Source organism: Anastrepha obliqua, chromosome 3, assembly GCF_027943255.1.
Source record: "Anastrepha obliqua isolate idAnaObli1 chromosome 3, idAnaObli1_1.0, whole genome shotgun sequence".
Classification (NCBI taxonomy): Eukaryota; Metazoa; Arthropoda; class Insecta; order Diptera; family Tephritidae; genus Anastrepha; species Anastrepha obliqua.
The window spans coordinates 83,132,750-83,158,829 of record NC_072894.1 but is presented as its reverse complement, the minus strand read 5'-3'; the positions used below and the strand labels follow the sequence as shown (position 1 = coordinate 83,158,829).

The window sequence follows — 26,080 nt, the reverse complement described above, 5'->3', positions numbered from 1 at the left end:
ATTAGGCATTTACTTATACATGGGCCGAAGGTATAAAATGGTCTGAGGTATTTCCCCTGTTCTTAAGTTCTAACCAACCTTTGCAGTAGATGGTCTAGATCACTTTAATATCCTTTGCTGTAAAATGAGCTAACTTGGAAAGTGGCTCCATCGGTCAATGTAATGTGTAATTAATTCACTGCTTCCATGTTGATCGTCAAACTTAAAACATTTTTTGCCCATGACGCTTGTTAGTACCCTGTTGCCTATTTACCATAGAGATAAGGAACTTAGATATCATTTATGCAATTTTACTAAAGTTAAATGTATCTGGTTGAAAACAGTTAAAAGGTACAACTAGTCTGCAGACACGCAAACAAGTTTATTTCCATCAGTCAATTATTTTCTTTTTACAAGCTTGACGTGCCACAGTATTTTTTTACAATAGAAATAACCAAATAACGTGCGGTATTAAATTTTCTTGTTTCGGAAGAGCCGCAGAAGTTCATAAAGAAATAGTAAAAGTAGTAAAGAAATCTCCCTTCATTTTCAACTTTATATCGATGGATTCTATAGTTTAAACGTGATTTCACAAGAGTTGAAGGCGAAGCACGTAATTGACGCCCAAAAGTGTAGCACCACCACATATCATTCAGCAAGTCCTTTGAGCAATCTTTGAACAGGTACTCGAAATTTTTAACAAAAAGCAATGGAACAGTGTTTTGCAGAGATTTCAGAAAATTACTACAAAAGGCGGCTGCCATAGCCGAATGGCTTGATGCGTGACTACCATTCGGAATTGAGGGAGAACGTAGGTTCGAATCTCCTTGAAACACCAAAATTAAGAAAAAGTTTTTTCAAGTAGCGATCGCCCCTCGGCAGGCAATGGCAAACCTGTCGTTCAGAGTTGGCTTGAAACTGAAGATCCCTCCATTTGTGGAACAACATCAAGGCGCACGTCACCAATAGGAGAAGGAGCTCGGCCAAACACCCAAAATGGTATACAATTATTAGAAATATTTCGAATAAATGTAGGGAAGTTAAAAGAGATTAATATAATACAAAAGTAGTTTTATTTCAAAAATCACTTTTTGTATAAAGGGCCTTTCGAAAGTGACGTCTAAGTTTCAGTGGTAAATAATTCCTAGACTCGCACTTGTGTCAGGAGTTTTCCGATTTTAATTTTGTTCACACAATGGTCGTATGTAACAGTATAAAAAATCGAGATAGATGCAGGGTATTTGAGGAAAACTTGAGAGTAAAACTAATTAGCTTTTATTTTGAACAAAATTTAACGCACCTTCACGAGTTTAAGAACATACTTATTTATAACATTATTCCATAAAATTTCCATTAGCGGCAATAATCTAGACGATTCGGGTCCGCAAATGATTGCATGCTCGAATCAAATGCTCTTAATTCATATCGATCATAATCGTACTAATTGCGGCCTTGAGAGAAGAAATGGTGTTATGAGGATTCTTATTGGTTTCACTTTCAACTACAGTTCGTACATAGTATCCCCGGAAATTAAAGTCTGGGGAGTTACGAGTACGTGATCATAAGGTGATCGGTGTTATGTTGCCATGGAAAGTTTCAGCCATCCACTTTCTGTGAAAGAGCAGAGTCTTGCTAAAAAATGTATGGACAGTCACAGCGTACACTATAAATCTAGGATTCCACTACTGTTTTTAGAAACTTCATATATGCATATTTTGCTGCCCACAAAACCTAAAACCATAAAAGTGGCTGAAAACTTCGTGAGTATGATAACGGGAACTTTTGTAGGAATGGAACATAGTCATCTGCCATTTCTGCGATTTCTGGTTTCTGGTTTTTGGTCTTGATCAATACACCATAACGCTTGAAAAAAATTGAATTGTACATATAAATGATTAAACGCAGCACTGACTAGGAGGCCTTCAGCCGCCTTGTAATTATAGTTAGCTAGGTACAGAGTATATTTGTTAAGTGTTAGTACAAATGGAAGCACCTTAGATATATTTCAAAAAATCATTGTTTTTTTCAGAAACTGTATACAGGCAAAATACTTTTCTCTGAGGGGTTGCTTAATAATTTTGTTGGATGAGTGCAGTTGAGTATTGTAAAATGGACTTGCATTACAAGGTGGTATATTTATAAATAAATAAATACATGACGGATGGATATTTTTCAATAAATTTCAGTCACTAAACGTTTTACTTTTATTTTACTCAAATGACACCCACGGCTGGAACTGCAGTATTCCCTTCTGTTAACTAAGTATTAGTATAAGGAAAAAGAAATACATTATTTTCTCGGTAGATGGTAGATGTTTGTTGTCAAGGTGACATTTCACACAAAAAAAAAAACGTTTTTCGATCCAGTTGTGAGTTACAGGGTGTTAACAATGGAAGTCAATAAAGATAAAATTCGGTACATTTTAGAGTTTTTCGTTGAGAAAGGCGAAAAGGCAAGCCTACGGCTGGTTTGATTAACACCTAAACTTTTCTACTTATTAGAACTACTAAGAACTATTACATATCTCTAATAAGATAAGAATTGTAAAGCCTCTAAGCATTGTTAACGTTAAGTTTGAGGTTGTGGTTAAGGTGTTACATGGGTTTCGTCGGGTAAAAAATGCCTATTTTCAATATTTTTTTCTATGTTAAAAATTATTTATTTAATTAAATACTTGTTTCTGTCTTATAGATACATATTTAAAGAATAATTTCTGAAATTTTCAAAAAAAAAAAAGAAAAAAATTAAAGCTCCTCCATTGTGACGTTATATCCGGTGACCCCTCGAAAAAAGGGTGCGTCCGCGTTATCAGCATAACTCCTGACAGGATCATCAAAAATGAAAAAAACAAAAATAAGTGTTTTAGTTAAGACCATAAACTCGTGCTTGAACGAAGGAAAGAAAAAAAGTAAAAATTGGAATTGTGGCAGACATTTTTCCAAAAAAATGAGAAGTTCGGTTAAATTTGTTTGACATTGTTTTAAATAGTTATAATTGAAAAAAAAAAAAACAAAATCCTTCGTCCGAGCACGAGTAAATTGTATCTCGAACACCTGTGTAACATTTCATCAAGATCGGTTGAGTAGTTTTCGATAACATTTGACAACCGACTTTGAAAACACGATTCCGAGAAAAACGGTTCCAATAAAAGTGGCTTGGAGCGCACACATTCCAAAGGCAGTATCTCCGAAACTGTTATTCGGATCGACTTGAACATTTTAGATAATATTCTGAGATGTTGTAGAAATTAATAACCCAAAAAAATAATCGATTTTTCGAACTCAAGAAACCCATGTAACCCCTTAAGGTTAATACCCTACGATTACTTTTTCGGCATAAACAAAACTAGAGTTCCTGTAAAGTGCACAATATATCAATTCTACTTTATGATTAAGGAATATAGAATTCCTCTGCTGGAAAATTTCGAATAAGCATGGATTTAAAAGAAGTCGGGAGCACACTGCATAGAGTATAATCTCTGCCAAACTCTACTAATGTAAACGAGCGTTGTTAGAGTTTTCGTTAATCTTCTGAGGCTGATTGATTGGTGCAACAACCGCCTTAAATGTGAGTTTCTCGTATGCCCTTATTCGTGTATAATTTACTTTTTCCAACACAAATAAGATATTTGCCTGCCAACGTCGGCAGGTACCTCATTGAATAATTTCAGAACTGAAGTTCATTTATGCATTTGCACGTAGTGACCTATGTAGACACCGGAGCCACCGGGGAGATTTTTTTTCGCTACACTATACACTCTTTTTACCATACACTAAATTTATATTCAGAGGGCAAATGGTATGTGGTGTAGTTCTCAGTATGTACTCGTGCACAATAAGTAAGCACCTGTGTTCTGTGCGCTGAAGTAGTGGCCAATAAAGAATTGTGTTTAGTACACGTGAAATCAAAGTGAAGTCTTGACCTTCAGCTGACAGCTACTGCCTGCTAACTCATACAAACACACATATATGCAAGTTGTATTCATACGAACATTTAAGAGAAACGGAAACATTCTCAACTGTTTACTTTCCGCCAGCCATAGCCTACATACATATGTAAGCATTATTTAGGTATATGTGTGTGTGTATGCACTAATAATAAGTGGTAGCTTTGTTGAATTTTATTGTCTTCAAAGCACTTTCTAAAACAATGCAAATGCTATTAGTTACAAAACGTATTTTATAATAAAAAGTGGTGAAAAATGATTATTGCACCCTTTCTAGAACTGTTCAAATAAAGGTATGCTTAGAAATACTCGTAAACACTGCACGAGGCTACTTGTTGAGTTGGGAAGTGGTTTGTTTGCTTGTCTACTTAAGGCATATACATGCCACGATGACCTCGCTCTATTTTCTGTGCAAGAAACACAATGTGCACTCACACAAATGTAGCTGCAACTATACGAGTATACATACACATGTGCGCATGTTCATTTGACATTTAAAAATAGTAAAATATATAACAGCAGTAAAGGAACCTAAACCTAGGCCAGAGCCCTTGAAGATAAACAGCACACAGACATGCATACACATACATGCATATACATGCAACAATGGGGAAAGTGTTGCAGCAAAACTGATTGAAAAGAGGTGCATCGAGTGAAAGTAAATTGAACAATTCAATAAATTGTCAAAGTACTGCAACAAAAATCGCTTCAAAGAACTTTTGTAAATATACGAGCATAGTGAAAAAGAGAAGCATAAAAGTGTAATAAAACAAAGAACACAACAGAATATTGAAATCAACTGTATGACCAGCATATTAAGGGCGCGCGTAAAAACAATGGAGCGAGCAAGAAATTTTGCAAAAGAATTTTATGCCAGAGCACGTACACGCGCGTGTGCAACAATTATTACAACAAAAGCAATGGCTTTATATGTATGTAGTTGCAAATGCACTTGAGCGTAAAGTGAATGCTTTCGGAAGCATCTGTATGCACTTGCGAAGATCTGTGTGAATGTGTGCGGCACTCATTGTTGCAAACAAAGCATACCACAATGCTTGTCCTTGTTCTCGCTCTCGCTCTCGCGCTTGCCCTCAGCCTTAGATGCGGCAGTTCGCTATGACAACGTTCACACCATTGCCACCGCTACCAACAGCACATGTCGACACTTGCTTCCGGCTGTGTAGCAATAAGTGGCCACAAGCATGACAGCATGGCAGCATTGACAGTGCCCACGCTAGCAACATTAGCAAATGTGGCATGAAAATGACACCTCTGATGTGTCCCTTTAGCGATCGTGTGATAAAAACTTGTTACTAGTAATTGCATTTGTTGCTTCTACTACTGCTGTTGGACTATGTAAATGCGTACATGTGAATAACGGGTGTTTTATTTTCACTTATACACGGAGAAAATACTATGGATATGTTTTCAATAATAACTATGGCATATACATTAAATGTCCAAAGTGGGTAATAAATATGATCATCGCATCCATAGCCCCGCCTCAACCATTACCTATGGTTGATGTGACACCTATTCCAACCTTGATACTCTGAACATTGAGAATGGAATTTTGAGTTTAAAAACTTTTATGCAAACGGATAAGGAATTGTTCGGCCATTGCTATTCCTCTCAAACTAATTTTTAATACATCTTTAACTTTTGTAGTTTTTATCGATAACTGGAAAATCACAACTCTTAGCCCAATTCTCAAAAGTGGCAGAAAGAATCGATGTGTGCAGGTATAGGAAGGAATCATAAAAGAAAAGTACATATTTGCTACTAAAAGTTTATTTTCGCCATATTAGCATTGATTTGTCCTGGTAGATCTACTGCTTCCAACCAACCGGCCTTTGGTGAATATTGCTTTTCAACACTTACTGATATTTCAAGTCGAAGAAGTTTACATAGACTTTTCTTAAATATTTAATTGAGTTTTCTACACAATTCCATTAAATAAATTTGCATGAGTTGATTTTCATTATCTTTTCTTTTAATGGCTAAAATCGTATCCAATAGACCGAGGGCGATAATGATTGAGAGCGAATGATCGGAAAATTAATTAATGATAATAATAATATGTAATACCGCCGTAGCCGAATGGGTTGGTGCGTGATTACCATTCGGAATACACAGGTGGAATGTTGGTTCAAATCTCGGTGAAAGCAAAATTAATAAAAACATTTTTCTAGTAGCGGTCGCCCCTCGGCAGGCAAGGGCAAACCTCTGATTGTATTTCTGACATGAAAAAGCTCCTCATAAAAATATCTGCCGTTCGGAGTTGGCTTGAAACTGTAGGTCCCTCCATTTGTGGAACAACATCAAGACGTACACCACAAATAGGAGGAGGAGCTCGGCCAAACACCCAAAACGGGTAAACGCGCACAATACTAATAATAAAGAATTTCTTGTTTTGTATATTTCTTACTTGCCGATAGTGAAAAAGTTCTTAATAATGTAAAAAGACATGACCAACATCATGTGAAAGACACTCTGCTGGAGTTTAACCGCCAGCTATTCATCTGTTACCATACATGGTAATAGAATGGGTGAATCCGAAATCTCGAGACATATAAGTAGGGGTACATCTGAAAGGGAGTTTCGTTAGTACCAACTTGAATTATTTCCCTTTAAGAGAAGATACCAAGTTTCGCCGGCAACCTAATCGGAACTAAATAGGCTTCAACTAAGCTTTGCAGAAGCTGGGTGTTGATTAGATAAAAAAGCTCAGCTGGAGGGAGACCTCACCTAAGCGATACAAGAAGGCTTTTATAGCCCTCTATTCGAGCAGGAAGTGGGATCTGCAAACAATTTCTGGATCTATATAGCAGTCGTTAGACACTGATTGAAAATTTTCTATCTTTAGACCTGGCAACTCTCCATGCCTTACGCTTGAAAAATATGGCAGTGAAGTAATGAAATCCTAGACATTCTTATATGAGTATAATAAAAATATTTAGCTTGAAAGCACTTTTCACATAAAAACGAAATATCTTCATTTAGTGACACACATAGCAATTACAGATTTGCGCTCTGTTACTTGCAATTCTAAACTTGTCCTCGACTGTCGCCAATCTCCACTCACCATCACTTAGGCCACGTGTCTCAGGAAAGTGAGCATGAAATGTAAGATACCATAAACTACATTGAATGTTGAAGTATTAAGTATTAAAGGGTGATCAGATTGGTGGAACTTTTTCCAATAGGATTTTTCTTGAGAGATAACGCGTGAATACTGTTAAACTAAATACTTAGTTTTTTTCAGTATTCATTGAAATTTCATTATGGAACGACTTACGTCTCAACAACGTTCTCAAATCGTATAATTGTATTACGAAAATCGACGCTCTGTGAAAAGTGTTCATCGTGTGTTCAGACTAACTCATGGCGTTCAGTGATGAGGCCCTTTTTTGACTTAATGGCGAGGTCAAAAAGCAAAATTGCCATATTTCGAAGGTTGCTGAAGAGCAACCCGATACCATTCAAGAACAGCCATTATATCAATTCAAAGCAACCGTTTGGTGCAACCTGTAGACCGGGTTGGGGGAATCATCGACCCAAATTTCTTCAAAGATGAGGCTGGCACTAATATAACAGTGAATGCCTTACGTTATTGCGCCATCATAAACGACTTTTTGATGCCAGAAATTGAAGCCTCTGATCCTCACAACACTTGAATCCAACAAGACGGCGGTAGTTGCCATACAGCACTTGAAATAATGTATTTACTGCGTTGTCGGTGTTTGGTGAGCAATTTATCTCTCGTCTGGAAGCAGTGGATTGGCCACCAAGATCATGTGATATCATACCTTTGGACTTTTATCTGTGCAGTTTTGTAAAATCTAAAGCTAGCACTACTAAAGTTATTCACGAGATACCGAACGAAGTCCTTCAGCGAGTCATTCAAAATTGGTGTTTACGGATGACCGAATTACGACGCAGTGGGGCCAACATTTAAAAGTGATTATCTTTAAAAAATAAATTAAATGAATGGTTTTACACAAAAATAATAAAGTTTGCCTTATCAATTTGAATTTTCGTTGTTTTATTTCAATTTAAAAATTGGCACCCTTTATATGGCAATAGCTCAGTAATAATCTTTGAATCAAATTATTCGAAGTGCAGTTGTTTAAATGAGCCGTTCAGTCAAAATAGCATGAGACACAATTTTCTCGATGTATACATCCGCTATTACAGCAAAAATATCTAAACTATCTATAAATATTTTCCCAGCAAACGCTTGATAGACACTTTTAGTGAGACACCCTATGCATTCGTATTTGTGTAGCCAATACCTGATGGGGTGTTAAAAACAAGTTTCCAATAGCGCCATGTAGTTATTGTAAATACATACATATGCTTCTTGCGTGCAACTGCTTTATTCTCATTTTAATAATAATTAAAAATTTAATTAGTTTACTTGTTGTAACACTGGCATGCGATTCATAAGGACTCTTATGAAAATATCTATAAATATATACAAATGCATGTATGTATGTCTGTATATGTGTGGAACTTCTTACTGGAAACGTAATTTTCAATCAATTATGCATAAATTATCCTTTTATGAGATTATTACGTTCCCTCACTTTCGGTAAATATCCGCTGCAACACGTTCCCCAAATTAGTTTAAGTCAGCAAGAATAAATTAATGTGAGCTGCATGTGAAAGGAGTTTGAATGAAAGCAAAAACTGATTCCGTGACACGTTAAAATTATTGTACATATGTATTTATATACTACATATTTATACAATAAAAGAAGAAAACAAAAAAAGATTTTCACTTTAGAGCTGTCAAGAACAATTTAAAGGAGCGCAATAGAGGTAAGAATTAAATTAAACTATTTAATCTTTTATAAAGGCTAGAAAATGTTTTAACAGTAGCATGTGATTTAAGGATATGTAAAGTCATTATATGTGTATATGTAGTTCATTACCATACAACGTATTACTTTACTTCTAACTTTTTACGTACTGTTATCGATGAACTTGGTTAAGTATAATATCAATCAGTGACCAAAAGCCAAATATGCCTCTCATTTATTTCACTGACTTTCAGGTACCAATAACTTTCCGGAAATATTTTGTGTAATTTTGTTCAAAAGTCGCATTGCCTCCACCATAGAATTTAAAACATAATTTCGTTTCGCAAGTCCAATAAGAATTTTAGTAAATGGTGCATACGCGCTACGAAATGGATCGCTTTGCGCATATCTACATTCGAAATGTAATAGCAGTGCGAATTTCAGAAATATATCTCGGCACAATTAGCCACAAAGTTTGACAGGTTGGCCAATTGGTGGCACAAGAGAATTTCGTGTACATTCAAGACTCTGAAACAATAATATTTCTTCTCTTGCTGCATGTGTCCTCAGGAGCTTAATAATCTCCATACTAGCCTTTGAATCATTCAGCATTAGAGTGAGATAATGCAAAACTGGAAGGCAAACTATCTTCTGGTTCGATATCTCTACTCTGAATGGGACATGGAACAGCTGGAATATTTGTGTTTGATTTAATGAGTCTATCATTTTGAAGTTTTACAGACTATATATAAGTATGTCTGTATACTAAGCGTACATCTTATCCACCTGATTTTTCCAACGCAAGAGCGTTTGTATCCATTCGGACGACATGACCAGCCAGCGGATCTCCTAGAGCTTTATTCGCTACGCTATGTCTATGTCGTCGTAAAGCTCGAACAGCGCATTGCTCCATTGCCTATGATACTCGTCGTTCTCAGCTTGCAAAGGTATGAAAAACTGCCACATAATCTTTATCTCTTAAACACTCCAAGGGACAACACATCTCCAAGCTTCTGCGACATACAATAAGATGGGCTTGTTGAGAGAGTTATAAAGTGTTAGCTTCGTTCGTCGAGAGAGCACTTTACCTACTTTATCTACTTAGTTTCCAAAGCAGCCTACTAGCCCAAAGTAGCGCTTGTTGGCAAGAGAGACTCTTCTTGTATTTCAATGCTGACATTATTATCGGTGTTAATACTGGTTTCCAAACAAAATACTCCTCTTACTACATGAATATCACAATCGCTAACTGTGACGTGGGTACCGATCACCACCAGACCCAGCTTAGGAATGATAGTATTAATAACGCGGTTGTTAAGGCGGATGGAATTTAATTAGAGCCCGAGTATTTGATTTATTCATAGCATAATTAGCTTTGTGTGTGGTGTCGTCTGAGCGTTTGTAGGGGCATACAATTTTAACAGTTCTAGTAGTTGCGAGCAATTAATGTTGCGATTTATAACATTATGTACAGAAGATAACATTGTGTAAAAAAATATCACATCACTCTTCTTCTTTCAAATGTATGCAGACTTATTAGCCTGCACTTTGAACTATAAGAAGGAACGGATAAATAAAAATTTAAATTTGATTCGCTTTTGTATTTGATTAGCCTTTATATTCTGGACGTCACAGAACGGGTTTCGGATTGTGGATCCATATTACAATTTTGATTTCACCAAATGGCGATAATTGCGATTTTTTAGAAAAAATACATTTTTATCTCGCTGGCTACGTGGTAGTCAATTTCTTTTTTGGCAGCATTTTGAAGAATTTTATATGAGCAAGCTGTGAATTCAGCAACATGGCGCCAAATGCCACACTGGTCCTGTAATAATAGATATTTGGTACAAAATTGGTCAAAATTTATAGAGCAAAACTAAAGAATTTGCCTAATACGCATAATCAGAATTTTTAAGTCAGTCTCGTTATTTAATACCGCAGTTCATATGCATATTTTTATAAGATACCATACACACATTTGAGTTGTCGCCCAATATACTGAATTCTAACGAACTACATTTATCTCTGAGAACAAAAGCTTATGTAAGAACAGCAGTTCTAGTAAATTTAATTCTCTTTTGAACTAAACTTTTAGCCATAAAACATCAAGAATGATAGAGATAAGTTTGCGCCCATCAGAGAGTGTGTGACGTCGCATTAGCTGAGTTGTGCAAAGTTGCTCTTCGCAATATATTTATACCCAAAATGCGAAAATTTGTAAGTTTGGTGTTTGCTTCTTTTTTAAATTTAAAGCTACCGAAACTGTAAGTTGAAAAAAAACTGTATCATTAAACAAAACAAATGTTACAAAAGGTCGCTCTGAGAAGATTTTAGTGCTAATGAAAATTTGTTAATTCTTATAAAATTAGATATTTTGAAAGTGCAAATTTAATTTTTTGCTCCTTTTAAGATGGTGCAAGAATATTAAACTTTCTTCTCTTAACTTTTCTTAACATTAAAAACGTTCTCAGACATTTTAAAAAGCGTTTGAATTTACTGAATGCGAATTAAAACTATAGTAGTGTAATCGTTTCTTCAGGTCCTCAATCCTTAGTGGGATATAGGGCATCAAGAGGTGTAGTCATAGTAAAAAAGCCAATAAATACCAGAAAATACTGGAGAAACCCCAACGACATTTTTACAAAAAGAGTACCTTATCTTGTTACATAACCTCAAATATAGCAAAAAATTCGTTCCCTTAACAAAAAACTTATAAATCATCATAACACATTTATTAAAAAAAAAAAAACGCACATTGTAAAGACAATTTGTCACGCATAAAAAGTTCTTTAAGTAATTCAATAAAAATGCGGTATTTTATTTTATTTAAATAGGCATTTTATTGCGTTTTTATATCCAAAGCTAGGCAACGCTGCAGTAACGAGAGCGAGACTTGGCTGCTGAAAGGGGAAGAACACCAACTATCTATAACCTCAAGCGCGGGCAACGTGACCAGATGTCAAAAAAAGTAAAGCTAAATAAAACTGAGTGAATTATTCAACTAATTTTTAAAAAACTATAAACATTACATTTTAATTAGAACAGGCTAGAAAAATCTCATGAAGAAAGAACTAAAACTCCGAAACTAAATAACAAAAAAAAAAAAATATTAAAACAAGCTACGAAAATGGTAATCTGGCCATACTAGTCACCAATTGTGCTAATATGACATCGCTCATAATCAAATTTTCTGTAAGCAAAGTAACGGTACCATGATAGGCGCCATCTCATTATTCTATCCACCATGATAAAACATCTTGAAATCAAGAATCGCACATTCAGCAAGTCAAAGTTCGCACAGAATTCGCATGCTGGTATTCTCGATGTCAAGGGTGTCAAGGTAAATGCGAAATATTATCGGGAAAGTATTCTGGAAGTTGCTTTGAAGCCGTGGACAGACAAACATTTCGGTGGCAGAACATGCACGTTTTAACAGGACTCGGTACCGTCTCACAAAACTCGAGTGAACCAAGAATACCTAAAAAACAACGAACTTCTTAACTTCTACACAATTTCTTTCAAATTCACCAAGCGCGAATCCGATGGTTTATTCTCTTTAGGCCATTTTGTGGAGCAAGATCCGAACTAAAAGATTCACCAGTCCCGAGGTGCGGAAAAAAGCCATTGACCGCGAGTGGGTCAAAATACCTGCAACTCCCATTCGGTCAACTTGGGTTTCATTTCTGGACCGTCTCAAGGCCATAGCCAAGGCAAAAGGTAGTCATATCAAGCAAACTTAAATTGATTCTTAATTTTGTATTATTTTCACACATTTTCTACTTTGAATTGAATGTAAGTAGTTTTCCAGACTAAATTTATGGCCGTTTTAACTGGTCACACTTCGAGTGCCCGCCCAAAATAAATGCAATGAAAAATCAAAAATTTCTTAGAACAAGCACAAGAGAAAATTTCGAATACTTGTGCTTTATATTAAGAAACACAATACCCATTCATGCAAACGCAAAAGCCTTCTTGCCTATGTAGCCGTATGCATTCACAGGTATGTATGCTCACATGTACTTTAGCAGAGCAAAACTCTAAAGTCAATTTCAAGCTCTCCTAATTTCAAGCTCTCCTAATTTCAATTATTATTTATTTATTAAAAAATAATTAAAACTGCTGATTAATCTAATGTAATCGCACAAGCTACCAGGGAAATCGCTTTAATATGTATATTAATTTCGATCAAAGTATTATGAACGTTATTTTTTTCTAATACAAATTTGTACTTAAGATTTTTTTGGTAAGACAAATTTATTTTTTATATCTATTTCTTATTTAAAAGAACCCATTATAACACTCTACAGCAAGTTATATGTAATTTTTTAATATTTTTGTGGGATTGTATTGTAAAAGCTTCACATAAAAAGCGTCTGCCGTTCCCTCCATTTGCACACCACTTGCAAAAACAGCAAAAAAAAAAATAAATTTTACTCTGAGAGCTCAAGAGCTAATAATGAAACAACAAATGTTTGGCGCCACTAAAACAGTGTAAATCAATTTACATTTTAACAATTTCAACATTGTTTTCTTATTATTACTTTTTTAGAATTATTTCGATTTTATATTCTTTTTATTTTCAATAGGAGGTGTATTTTCCTGCTTTTTCTCTTCATTGCTATAACTCAATCTCAGTTTTTGTTTTAATTAAAAATAGATTCTTTAAAAATTTTAGGAGCTCCAAATTGACTTGAGAGCTATGCTCCAACGGACATTCTTTCTGAAAATTTTATGTAGAGTCTCTAACTGCTAGGAACGACCTCGAAAACAAATTTACCCATCCTAATATGCATACATAGTAGGCTGGGTCGATTTGTGGGGAGGCAAAAAAATCGCCCATTGCTCTGTGAAAATCATATTCTAGGGATCAAAATTAGAAACTTTGCCGAAGGAACCATACCTCTAAAACGAATTCTAATGTCCCCCAATTTGGGTCGAACTTTTTAGTTTCTTTTCTATAACTCACTTAAATTAATTTTTTCATTTACATATGTTCTGATTAAATAAATTTCTTAAGAGAAAAAATAGATATTATTATAAATAAATAATAAATATTATTATAAATAAATAAAAATAAAGAAAAAACATAGCCATTTAGCTGATTTTTTCATGTAAAGGCCAAAAATGGTGATATTTTGAAATTGGGGGACATCAGAATTCGTTTTAGAGGTATGGTTCCTTCGGCAAAGTTTCTTATTTTGATCCCTAGAATACGATTTTCACAGAGCAATGAGCGATTTTTAAATCGACCCGCCCTAATGCATAGATATTTATACATGTTGTAAAGGGTTTGTGCATGTTTGCTCCGCATTAGCGAATTTTATCGTCGGAGCGTTGCGTAGTTTATTGATACTTGCCGCCATTCGGACGGACAAAGAACGTAAATAAATATGCAGTTTTTGAATGCAGACACTAACAAGTGAGGTATTGCATCAGCACCAACATTATTTTCCTTGAATGCCGTTGCTCAATCAGTCACGGTGCCATTGTGCCATTCACTCGCGATTTTCTTTATTTTTATCCCTGCGTATTGCATGAGTATTAGAATGCCTAAAAGTGTAGTGCCGACAGTTATCGAGCTTGCAGCAAGACGAAATGCATGTAAGTAAATATATGTATATAGCCATAGGTGCATTGGTTTGTGACTGCTTGACCCGGTGCACTTAAGTCCTTGATTGCGTTTCGCACGCTTTCGGTGCTCGAAGTCGAATCAAAGTTTTCGGCGTGTTTTGGTGCGCGAGTGTGCTACTCACAAATCTCTGCGTTCGCCAAAGTTTATTTGTAAGTTTGTCATTTTGAGAAATTTGTAAGTTTATTGGACTTTGGCACGCCAATTTTGGGTCAATGTTGTTGGCGTTGCTCGATGACAGCTGGCCTTGGTCAAGATTTAAACTCTAATTTATTTGTTGTAAATTGTTATTGCGTGGGAGTGAGAAATGCCGTGTAGATCTGCAATGGTATGTGGGTGGCATTCGCACAATTAGGGGCACACACATAGTTCCTTGACTGGTCTTTCCGATATTTTATTGCCACCATTTCTTACCTTTGATAATTTTACCATCAATATGTATGTATATGTACTATTTCCGACAAAATAAAATATTAAGTATTAAAACGGTTATGTGTGTATATGTGCATGTACGAGTGTATTTATCGCAGTGTTGGTGCGTATTTCACTTCTTCTAGTGCCAGCGCAAGTAAGAACGGAAATAAAAGTTGAACCGCATTAAACAAAGCAATTCTTAGGAATTCTTGCAGCGATCGACTATAAAGTCAAACTATTTTTGATGTAAGGATTACTGAGTTTTTTTAGTGCGTGGAATGACGCAATTGCTCTTTACTTGTATGTATATAAAAAGTAATTGCAATAGATTGGTTACCTTGATTATATCGCACGAGTGACGTCACCAAGTAAGATTACTTGATTTTAACTATATTTATTGTACTTTTTTATTAGTCGACTACCATTCGGTAATCACAATCGGTTCGCAATCATGGGCATGTAACAGCGATTGGCCCTCGGCAGGCAACGTGTGATGAAAAAGTTATGAAAGTTTCCGGACCGTGTTGTCTCTCGAAGAGGTGACCACAATTGGCCACCGAGATTTTGGGATTTAACACCTTGTGACTTGTTTCTTTGGAGCCACGTGAAAGAGAAGGGCTACGCCAACAGCCCAGGGTCGATTCAAGACCCCAAATATGGAATTCGTGAAGCTATCGGCTATCGAAGACATAGGTCAGCCACTTTGCAATTCGGTTATGGAAAATTGCATGAAAAGTATATTGCCCTGTAAGCGTGATAGTGGGGGTCGTTTGCCTGATATTATTTCCCTCTATTAACGGCATACCTTCCTCTTTACAATGAAATAAATATGCGATTATTTATATAAAAAAATAGCATTTTTCTTTGAATATCAAAATAATACCTATGCTTGGAAAACCTACTCGAACCTACGTTCTCTCTGAATTCAGAACGGTAGTCACGCATCAACCCATTCGACTACGGCGGCTGCTTGTTTTACATTCATTAAAATCGTAGGTAACTGGCAGACTGAGGGAATGTTTCATAAGTACTATTTGCCTTAGGAAAACCTCTTTGTACCAAAAGGGGCATATAGCAAAGCAAAGAAGTATAAGCGCAGGCCACAAACGGTAAAAAAATTGAAACAATCGGTTGAAATTTCAATAGATTGATGCGTGTGTGGCGCAATTGGCAAACCGATCAAAAATTGACAAACGTTTTTTCGACATTTCACATTTACAACAAAGATTTCGCTACGCATTATAGGTCCGTCACAATGTGTCCGTTGCGGCTACGAGTTTAACTGACATCAAAATAGACGTATGCCTTGCCGGAATGCACAAAAATTGGCAACTTTCTACTTTTGGCGTACGGCAAGTGCGGCGAAAATGACAACTATCGATAGTGCTTTTTATTATATCAAATTAAATGCAGAAAAAAATTGGAACTTAAATTATTTGACTCAGTTCATATGCAGCCTTATCTCTTCGATAAAATCTTGAAAGAGTACAGAAAAGGCTAGGCTTAGTTATCCAAGTTGTACTGAAAAATTACTGATTTCAAAGTTACGGCCACAGCCAACGTCTACGACTACCATAAATTCTTCGAATCCCCTCTTTCCCTTCAATAAGCATTTTATAATATAATATATTTCATAACCAACAAAAACCTCTTTATACTCAACGAAATATAATATTTGCTTTCATGACAATAACACTGGTTTTATTGTTTATATGCAACATTGTGGCACCACGGTACGTTTTACATGTCGCATCAAGTGCGTTGCCGCAACGGATCCATTGTGACATCCCTATTGGATGGAGATATGTAGATTAAAACGAGCCACAAAGCTTATTAAATAAACGTTCCTGTGGGGCAATAACAGTGGGGCGATATAAGTTGCCCACACATGTGATCAGCGATCAGACTCCGTAAAACTATTTTGTTTATAGTGAAAGATTTATATTGGATAGATGGATAATCTGAAAAGGAACCATTGCCTTGAAGCGAATAGCGACAGAGACATTTTTGAGATAGAGCTAGAAGCTACCAACGTGTGCTTCGAAAGTTTGGTTGGCATACTGCGATACTGCCACTCTAATGTACTCTACCAAAAATATTACCATTTTCGGTAACAAAATGAAATACACTTGGCCAGATTATCCATCTAGCAGTACAAAATCAATGCTGATGTTAAATTTCTTTGTTGAAGCCATTTATAATTTTCTGTTGGCTCTTACGTTGCATTGGGATATTAAAGTAGTGATCGGTACTTCAATAGAATACAATTTTTTTCCGCACTTTTATAGTTAGGTAAACAACTTCCTTTGCCCTACTTTTAAAAGCACACCCCATACACACATACATTCTGTTAAAGAAGTACCGGGAATTGTTAAATAAAATGGAAAATAATTGTTTAATCATCAAAATTTATTTTGTCGCCTTCAAAATAGGATCCATTCGAAGCAATACATATACGCCAACGATTACTCCAGTAATCAAAGCACCTTTTAACCGCGTTTGAAGAGATCTTCTTCAGCGAATTCTCCTTAATGGCCTATATCGACTTAAAGCGGCGTACGCGGAGAGGCAATTTAAGTTTTGGGAAAAGGAAAAAGTCACAGGGGGCTAAATTCGGTGAATACGGTGGTTGTTCGATGATATTTGTGGAATTTTTAGTCAAAAAAGAGTTCACAATATGAGTCTTGTGAGACGGTGCCTTATCATGTTGCAAAATCCATGAGTTTTCTTTCCACACTTTGGACCGTTTCCTACGCACCTATGCACATTCTCTCTCAAACGTCACATAACTTCCAAATAATATATTATTTAAATATTCTTTACGAGGGGTGCCTTTTATATTTCGGGATTTGGCAATTCTGGTGTTGCAATCTGGCAACTGACAGCTGTATCGCAAAGTTTGACATTTTTTGGCTTTTACGTACTCAGAACGTTTTGAAATACCAGCGCTATTTGTGTTGTTTACAGTAACTTAAAAGATTCATCTCGGTCCAAAAATGGAATTAAATCGTGAACATTTTCGTGCGATTATTTTTTACAACTTTCGACGTGGATTAACTCAGCAACATTGCATGGATGAACTTAATTAATTTTTTGGCGATGAAGCTCCATCAAGGACCAGTGTTTATCGATGGTATGGTGAATTCAATCGTGGTCGTAGTTCACTCCAAGACGAATTTCGTGAAGGTCGTCCAAAATCAGTTGTTGTTCTGAAAACCATTGATGCTGTGCGCGAACTGATATTGCAAGATCGTCATGTGACCTATCGTGAGATTGAGACAATCTTAGGCATTAGTGGGACCAGCATACATTCAATATTGCATAAACATTTGGCTGTCAAAAAAATTTGTTCGCGTTGGATCCCACACAATTTGTCAATCGCTCAAAAAAATAGGCTCGTGTCGATTGGTCGAAGGAAATGCTCAAAAAATACGATCGCGGGGCTTCGAAACACGTCTATGACATCGTGACAGGTGATGAATCATGGATTTACGCGTACTCGTATAAGCCAGAAAGTAAACAGCAGTCGACTGTATGGGTGTTTCAAGATGAGCCAAATCCAACAAAAGTTGTTCGCGCACGAAGCACTTCCAAGCAAATGGTCGCCTGTTTTTTCAGAAAAACTGGGCATGTCGCAACCGTACCACTAGAACAACGCAGAACAGTAAATTCTGAGTGGTACACAACCATTTGTTTGCCAGTTGTCTTCCAAGAAATGAGGAAAACCAATCGCCAAGGACGGATCACTCTTCAACAGGAAAATGCGAGCTCTCACACATCGGCTCAAACAACTGCATTTTTGAGCACCCAAAGCATCGAATTAATGGGTCACCCGCCGTATAGTCCTGACTTGGCACCGAATGACTTCTTTTTATTCCCGTACGTAAAAAACAAACTGAGAAGTCAACGTTTTTCGACGCCTGAAGAAGCGGTTGCGGCATTCAGAATGCATGTTTTGGAGGTACCTCATTCAGAGTGGCAAAAGTGCTTCGACAATTGGTTCAAACGCATGCAAAAGTGTATAGATCTTCATGGAGAATATTTTGAGAAACAATAAAGTGATTTTCGATGATTAAAATTTGTTTTTGTTCTCTAATCCCGAAATATAAAAGGCACCCCTCATATTTACCGTAGAACCATTTGGAACGAGTTCCGAGTGCACAACATCATGATAATCAAAGAAAACGAGTAGCACTTTTGACCGACTTTGACGTGGTTTTTTGTGGATAGCGCCACTCAGCCGTCTGTTGACTGGTTTGCATGTCAAACTCATGTTCCCACGACACATAACCATTTACGATGCGCTGGATAAACGCTGGGTCCAAATTCACTTGCTCGAGCATGTTTTCAGCCACATTCTTCCGATGAATTTTTTTAAAGAAATTCAACTCTCTTGGAATGAGTCGAGCAGCCACGCGCTTTTTAAATGAACAATTCCCGATATTTTTTTGACAGAATGTATATATCTTCTAGTGCATACGAAATAACAGATGTACTTACAGTCACTTACGCGAATGTTCTATCGTTCTACAAGTATATTTTTAATAGTTCATTGCGATATAATAGCTGAATGTCGGCCATTGCAATTTAAATAATTAACTAATTGTACGAGTATGACAACACAATTACCAGCAAAAGTCGTTAACCTCGACGCGACATGGCAGTAAACGCCAGTCTCAGGGAATATTGGAATTGTGTGTATCCATCTATTGAAAGCATGTGAATAGTAGGGCGGTACAGAACGAAAGAATAGTTATTGCACTTATTTTACAATAGAAAATTCCATTGAACGGACGAGTAATGAAAAATATTTTGAGTTGGACAAAAATTGCCAAAAAATTGGAAGTGAAAGATGGTCATTTGTATATTTGAAAGATTTCCAAGGAAAGTTTAGTAAATTGTCGATATTTTCGATTTTAGCTTATATCATCATGATACAGCTAGACTAATTTCAGCTGCTAATAAATTTACTAAAAAAAACTTGAGAATAAAATGTTGTATGATTCTTGAAAATAATCATTGTCGATTTAATATTATTAGTAGTTAACTAACACTCTACAAGACTCTCATCATGCCCGTCCCCTAACGTATGGCGCCGAAGCCTGGATGATGACAACATCCGATGAAGCGATGCTTGGAGTGTTTGAGAGAAAGATTCTGCGCAAGATTTTGGATTTGGACGTTGGCAATGGCGAATATCGCAGACAATGGAACGATGAGCTGTATGAGCTATACGACGGCATAGACATAGCGCAGCGAATAAAGATCCAGCGGCTACGTTGGCTGGGTCATGTCGTCCGAATGGATAGAAACGCTCCGGCTCTGAAGGTATTCGATGCGGTACCAGCTGGTGGTAGTTGAGGAAGAGGAAGACCTCCTCTGCGTTGGAAAGATCAGGTGGAGAAGGACTTTTCTTCAAAATTAGTTCTGATCCTCCCACGCCAAGGAGAAGTGTTATTTACCTTATTTCAAACTTCGTTGCACTTTAATATTTTCTTAAAGTAACTTGGCGGGTATTTTAATGGCGCTTAAATCAACAAAATAATTGGCTTATTGAAACTTTTCGAGTGGAATAGATTGAAAGGTTCTTTTGATTCGCCACGTCTCTGCTCGATATGTTTGGGCTCTGCTAACTTGACGAAAAATTTGCATGTGAAAGCAACAATAAAGTTGAGTAAGGTTTGCCACTAGCGAGTAAGGTTATATCTCATAAGTCTGGTATAACTCACTATTTTCAATACTGCCAACTCCGTTTCAAGAGAATTTCAATAGACCGCGTTCATACATGAAGAATTTGATGGTTTAACATTGCGAATTCTCTTTTGGTGTTGCTCGTCGTGTTCACACATCTGACATTTGCTAGTTTTTAGTCTACTCCCATCAACAACATTCAAAAGAACGAGAACAAAGGGTGTTGACAGGGCACGAGCATCACAATTAACGAGTTAAAGCAATAAATGTTTACCTGTGTGAACGCGATCTTACTAATAATACTAATTAAGGGCTTCCAAATAATTGTAAATCTTGGCAGCTGGTTGATTATATCAACCGACTTTAGAAAGTTCTTACTATTTCGATAAAGAAACAATGCATACTGCTAAAATTTAGTTCTCTGTTATATGCAGGTAAAACATATAACTTCACAGGGTTAGAAGTTCAGAAGTTTGATTTGACAAGCTACAGAGCTAGCGGAGTCTTGTTGGAAGATCCCACGATGGAAGATCTGCCACAGAAGGAGGTGTTTGTATCGGCCGAGTCTAATTTTCTTCAAGCGCGTAGTGTTGTGTTTAATGTTATTTTATACCTTTTAATGTAATAAAAAATACGGAATAAAACATTCATAACAAATGCTTCACTTTTTCCCATAATTTCACTAGGTTTAAGATCTTAAAAGATTCAATTTTTTTTTAAATTTAAACCATAACTGAGTTGTGAGCGAAATTATGGGACGTGCCGAAAAATTGGGGTTACCCAGAAGATGTACACCTTTTCAAAGGGAAATCTCTTAGATTAAGTAAACTAGTTAATCATTTAACCAATAAGAAATTTGGGTTTTGGCATATACGATAATTTCGCGCAAAGGGGCCAATATGTGACAATTCTGCTCGAAATCGAAATTATGTCGGAGTGGAGAGAATGTAGTAGAGATGGGAATAAATTAATTAATAATTAATAATCGATAAATGAATTGTTGATACATAAACATTTTACATTAGCCAAAAAATACTATATTTTCGAAGTGTTGGTAATTTTAGGTGAGTTAAGAGACGATGTTGATATCTATTAGAAGTATTGATTTATTGTTCTTAACAAATTAAAGTTATACGTGGTCATTGATTGCCTGAGGTTTAAAACCGAGATTTCGCGAGACCAAAAAGGAGATCTATTGACATTTTAGATACTATAGGCTTAAAACTGGTATAACAGAAACAATTTACAGCAAGATAAAGCTCTCCACACATTCAACAGGAAAAGCGTTTTCAAACAAAAATAGACGAAACTTTCCGGAATTTTCTCTAAAATTAACCTGAGTTAAATTTTCAACGCCAGCAACGCGAACAACTTTTTCAAAACACCCTAATGGGGTGCATACGTACACAAAGACAATAGTTCTCTCTCGCAAACAACATAGGGAGAAAGCCGATCCCTCAAAACTGGTCACCGGTCGTTTCAGTAGATAATTGTATGTATGTAACGTAAATGTGTATATTTACCGAGAAGGACATGCAACTGAATATATATTGCGAGTGTGTGCGAATAGTATCAGCCATTAGAAGATAAACAATGACCAGTCGTAAGATATCACCACATACTTACATACATATTTGCATTTGGTACACAGTGCACTTTTTTATTTTCTGAAAGGCGTGGCCTCTTTAATATGATAGTTATCGTCATTACTTTATTCTTCATACAAACATACATATGTATATACAATACATACATATTTTAACTATACAGAACATGAAACAAAAAAAAGATACGTCTCTCACGCTAGTCATAAAAAATATTCACCAAGGCCAGCCATTGCATTCTTAAAAATATTTCTTATATTAATTAAAATGTCCTGCAAAAGCTTTGTTCCTTTTTGCAGTGTGGACGAATCGCTCGTTGTAATCATCAATCGATTTTCAATTATTACCCATTTAATGTATATTAAGTTTTGTGACCTAAAAATGCTAGAATAAAAACTAGACATTGATAGTTGGTGTACGAGGGGCGCCCGATAGGTTCACGGCATTAATTATGTAATTAGTTTTACTTTTAAGTGCAATCCACCTCAAGCGAAATACACCTTTATCATCGTGAATAACACGTCTTAATGCCACTAAAAATATATTTATTAGATTTCTCTGCAAAATATAATAGTTTTTTTCGACTGTCTTCATCTTACGTTCTCCCGAAAATCTTCGTTCCCGTCATTTTTTTTAACTCGCAGAAAAATTCACCGGAAACCAAGTCCGGACTGTAGAACGGGTGGTACATTACTGTGAATCCGGCAGCTTTTAATTCAACCCGATCTTTAAAACCCTCAATTCAACATCTCGGATCTAGCAGTGCTAATTTGCAAACTTTTTTGACGTTGTCACTAAGCGGGGGTCGTCTTCAAATATTTTACTTCCCTTCTTTGTCGAAATGTTGTTGTTGTTGTTGAAGTGGTTGAGTATTTCCCCTGAAATAATCCTAATTAGCACCGTTTTACTACCACCGTCCTCATATAATGATGTGTTTTTTTGTTTGTTTTTATTTTAAGTCAGATCCATTTAGTGAGGTCCAAGTATAGCAGCAAATTCTTTATCTCGATGTCTGAGATCTCATTAATTTGCTGCAGGAAAGGCTTACCGAAGGAGCGAAGTCGTGCCATAGCTAGCCCTGGACATTCACATAAGTAGTGGAAAAGACTTTCCTTCGCTCCTTCTGCTTGACAGCTTCTGCAGATAGGATTGAAGGGTAGGTTGAGTCTAGCTGCATGATCCCCTACTTTCCAATGGCCTGTAAGGGTTGCAGTGATGCGTGAGATATTTGGCCGAGAGCATCCTAACAGATCATTCGTCCTTTGGATTTTGTATGACGGCCATGTGTTTTATGTTGTAATACACGTAGTTAGTTGCTTCCATCTTCTTTCGGCTAAAGCATGATAGTGTGAAGCAATGGATGCTTTTATTGTGTTCAGTGGGGTGGAGACTGCCACCGCCTCTGCTAAGACTAGTGTCGAACCTTTTCTTGCTAGCTCATCCGCTATCACATTACCCCGTATGTTCCTGTGACCGGGAACCCATATCAAAGTGATTTCAAGCCAATGAATAAGTATTTCCAGCTCCTCTCTACACTGCAAGACTAGTTTGGATGAAATGGAGTTGGAGTCTAAGGCCTTTATAGTTGCTTGACTGTCTGAGAAGATAGCTACTCGTGCACCAACTTCCTTGTAGACTTTTAGTGATTTACATGCTTCTCTCATCGCCAACAGTTCTGCGTGGAACACGGTGGCATAGTCAGGAAGACGAATTGACTGAGACAGGTTGAGCGGCTCCGAATGGAAGCCAGCTCCCACACCACAGTTCATTTTAGAACCATCGGTATAGATTTCGATATCGTCTTTGTCGAAATAGTCCAGCCCATTTTTCGGCTTATGACATTTTTTACCAATGAATTTCATGACAGTTTCCTTGTTTTGTTGCTTGTTCCAGGGATAACTGCTAATGTTAAAAAGGGAGGTGATATTTAATATTAACAATTTCTCAAGCAATTATATTAGCTTCAATGGTAAGCCTAACTCTGCTTGAGACCTTTTCGAAAGTGTTTTTCCAAGGCTAAGCGTCTGATTTATTAATGTGAACCCAGATTATGTAATTAAATACAGGTATATTGATATATATCAGATACCATATTCACCAAAAGTTCCCAAATATGTGGCTTTGCTGATGATCTGGGCATTCTCGTGAGAAATAAGAATGTTCTAGAAGAAGTATTCAAGGCGTTCTAAACAAAAGCAAAAATTTTTGGATTGAAGATCAACGAAAACAAAACGAAATGCCTTGAAAGTCTTAACACGCTGAGAAAAGTACCAGACCTAAGAATAGGCGTTAATAAATTTGAAAGCGTGGATGAAATTAAGTATCCAAGACTGCCCTCGCAAAACTATTAAAAAGCAAGCTCTTGAGTAGAAAAAAGGAAATGAAAATATATAAAACACTGATTCGACCAGTGGCAATATGAAACGGATACAATTAAGCATATTGAAAAGAACAATACTGAGAAGAATACCGGGCTCAGTACGAGAAGAAAATGGTCTCTGTCACACCAGATATAACAGCGAGCTGTGTAAATTTTTGCAAGGTGAAAACGTCGCGCGGTTTGTCAAATCGCGGCGCATCTAATATCTAGCACACGTTTGCACAATGCCAGATGAAAGAATACCTCGCAAAATTCTTAATATGCGATTGCTTAGAAAAAAAACGAAAGGGCGTTCGTGGAAGCGATGGTTAGATGACGATGAGAACGATCTAAAAAGCACGACCAACCATCGAAGCTAAGACTCATAACGAGCACGAGTATGATGATGGTGAGTCATGCAAATATCGTTACCAACAACGAGATGAGGACTCATCGTTAGAACGCGAACTTATCAGTCAGCCCTCGTAACTTATTTCTGACTGAGCGAAAACTTGCAGTTTGATTACCTACGTATGTAAGTTTGTACGATTAACTGACCTGAATTAAATCGGCCAATTTGTGATTAGCGCTGAATGCTTACCATTATAAGTTTCATTGCTAGGGATAGAGAAGTCACATAAAATAAAAATGAAACAAGTAAGGAAGTGCTGAATTCGTACCGGATCAAACTTTATATGGACGTGCGCATTTTAGTAAAATTTTGATTGGGAATCTAACAAACTCATAGACGATGAGGGTAGTAGTAACATCAAACGGATATAAAAAGTAGGCATGGTTTCTATCTGATATTAACAAAGTTTAATAAGTTTGGGCGAGCTTTACAGAGAGTTATCGAGATACACATAATTATAAAAATGGGCGTGACCCCGCTCATTTTCGAAAAATTTTCTTTCATCGTACTGTAGTTCTATGACCATACCTCGCTAGACCTTCAAAATTTTTTTGTTTTCATAGATATAGTAGCAGATTTTAATATTTTTTTTTTACAATAATCTCGAGAAATCGCATTCGTTTCAGTAAATTGTATATTTTTCATTTAACCTTGTTGAAAGAGACGCTAACGAACTATGTCAACCGCAAGCAAATTACTATTAAAGTATAAAGTCGAAGTTAAAGGTTTCTATATTTTCGTCAAAACTATTATTTAGAATTCAGAAGCTAATACTTACATGCTATCCGATGCTTTGTCCTGAAAATAGAGAAGAAAAACAAATATTCATTTAAAGGTTTCCAAAGATAGGCTTCCAAGAAAAATATATTTAAGAATTACCCATGAAAAATTTCATATTCACGAGAAACAAGGGATTTTATATAATAATTTTTCATACTCAGTTTTTAATTTGAATCAATTTTTTTTTAAAGATATTTTTTTTAAGTTCCTAAAAAAGCTTTCCTAAAAATTAGTTAACTTCCATACAAACTTAAGAAGGGAACAAAATTGTACTAAAGCGTAACTGCCCTACAATAAAGGATAAATAAATAGAGATCAAGCAAAAGTTTCTTTAACACTAGTAGCAAATGGAATAGAGCAGGAATAGTGGGGCCTAGAGCACACAAAACTCTAATACTAAGCACAGATACCACGGTTTGCAGTGCGGAGTTCTTCGCCATAATGGAAACCGTGGAAAT

At 36.3% G+C, this 26,080-nt stretch overlaps 1 protein-coding gene across 4 annotated transcripts in view; it reads right to left on the bottom strand.

Annotated features, from left to right (window-relative positions):
• Positions 1-25,642, bottom strand: part of LOC129242751 (potassium voltage-gated channel protein Shab) — a 164,112-nt gene extending 138,470 nt beyond the window's left edge. For all 4 annotated transcript variants that reach the window (XM_054879565.1, XM_054879566.1, XM_054879568.1 and 1 more), the window contains exon 1: positions 25,621-25,642. The gene's annotated coding sequence lies outside the window, so the exon portion shown is untranslated. The remainder of the gene's footprint in view (positions 1-25,620) is intronic.
• Positions 25,643-26,080: the final 438 nt, after the last annotated feature.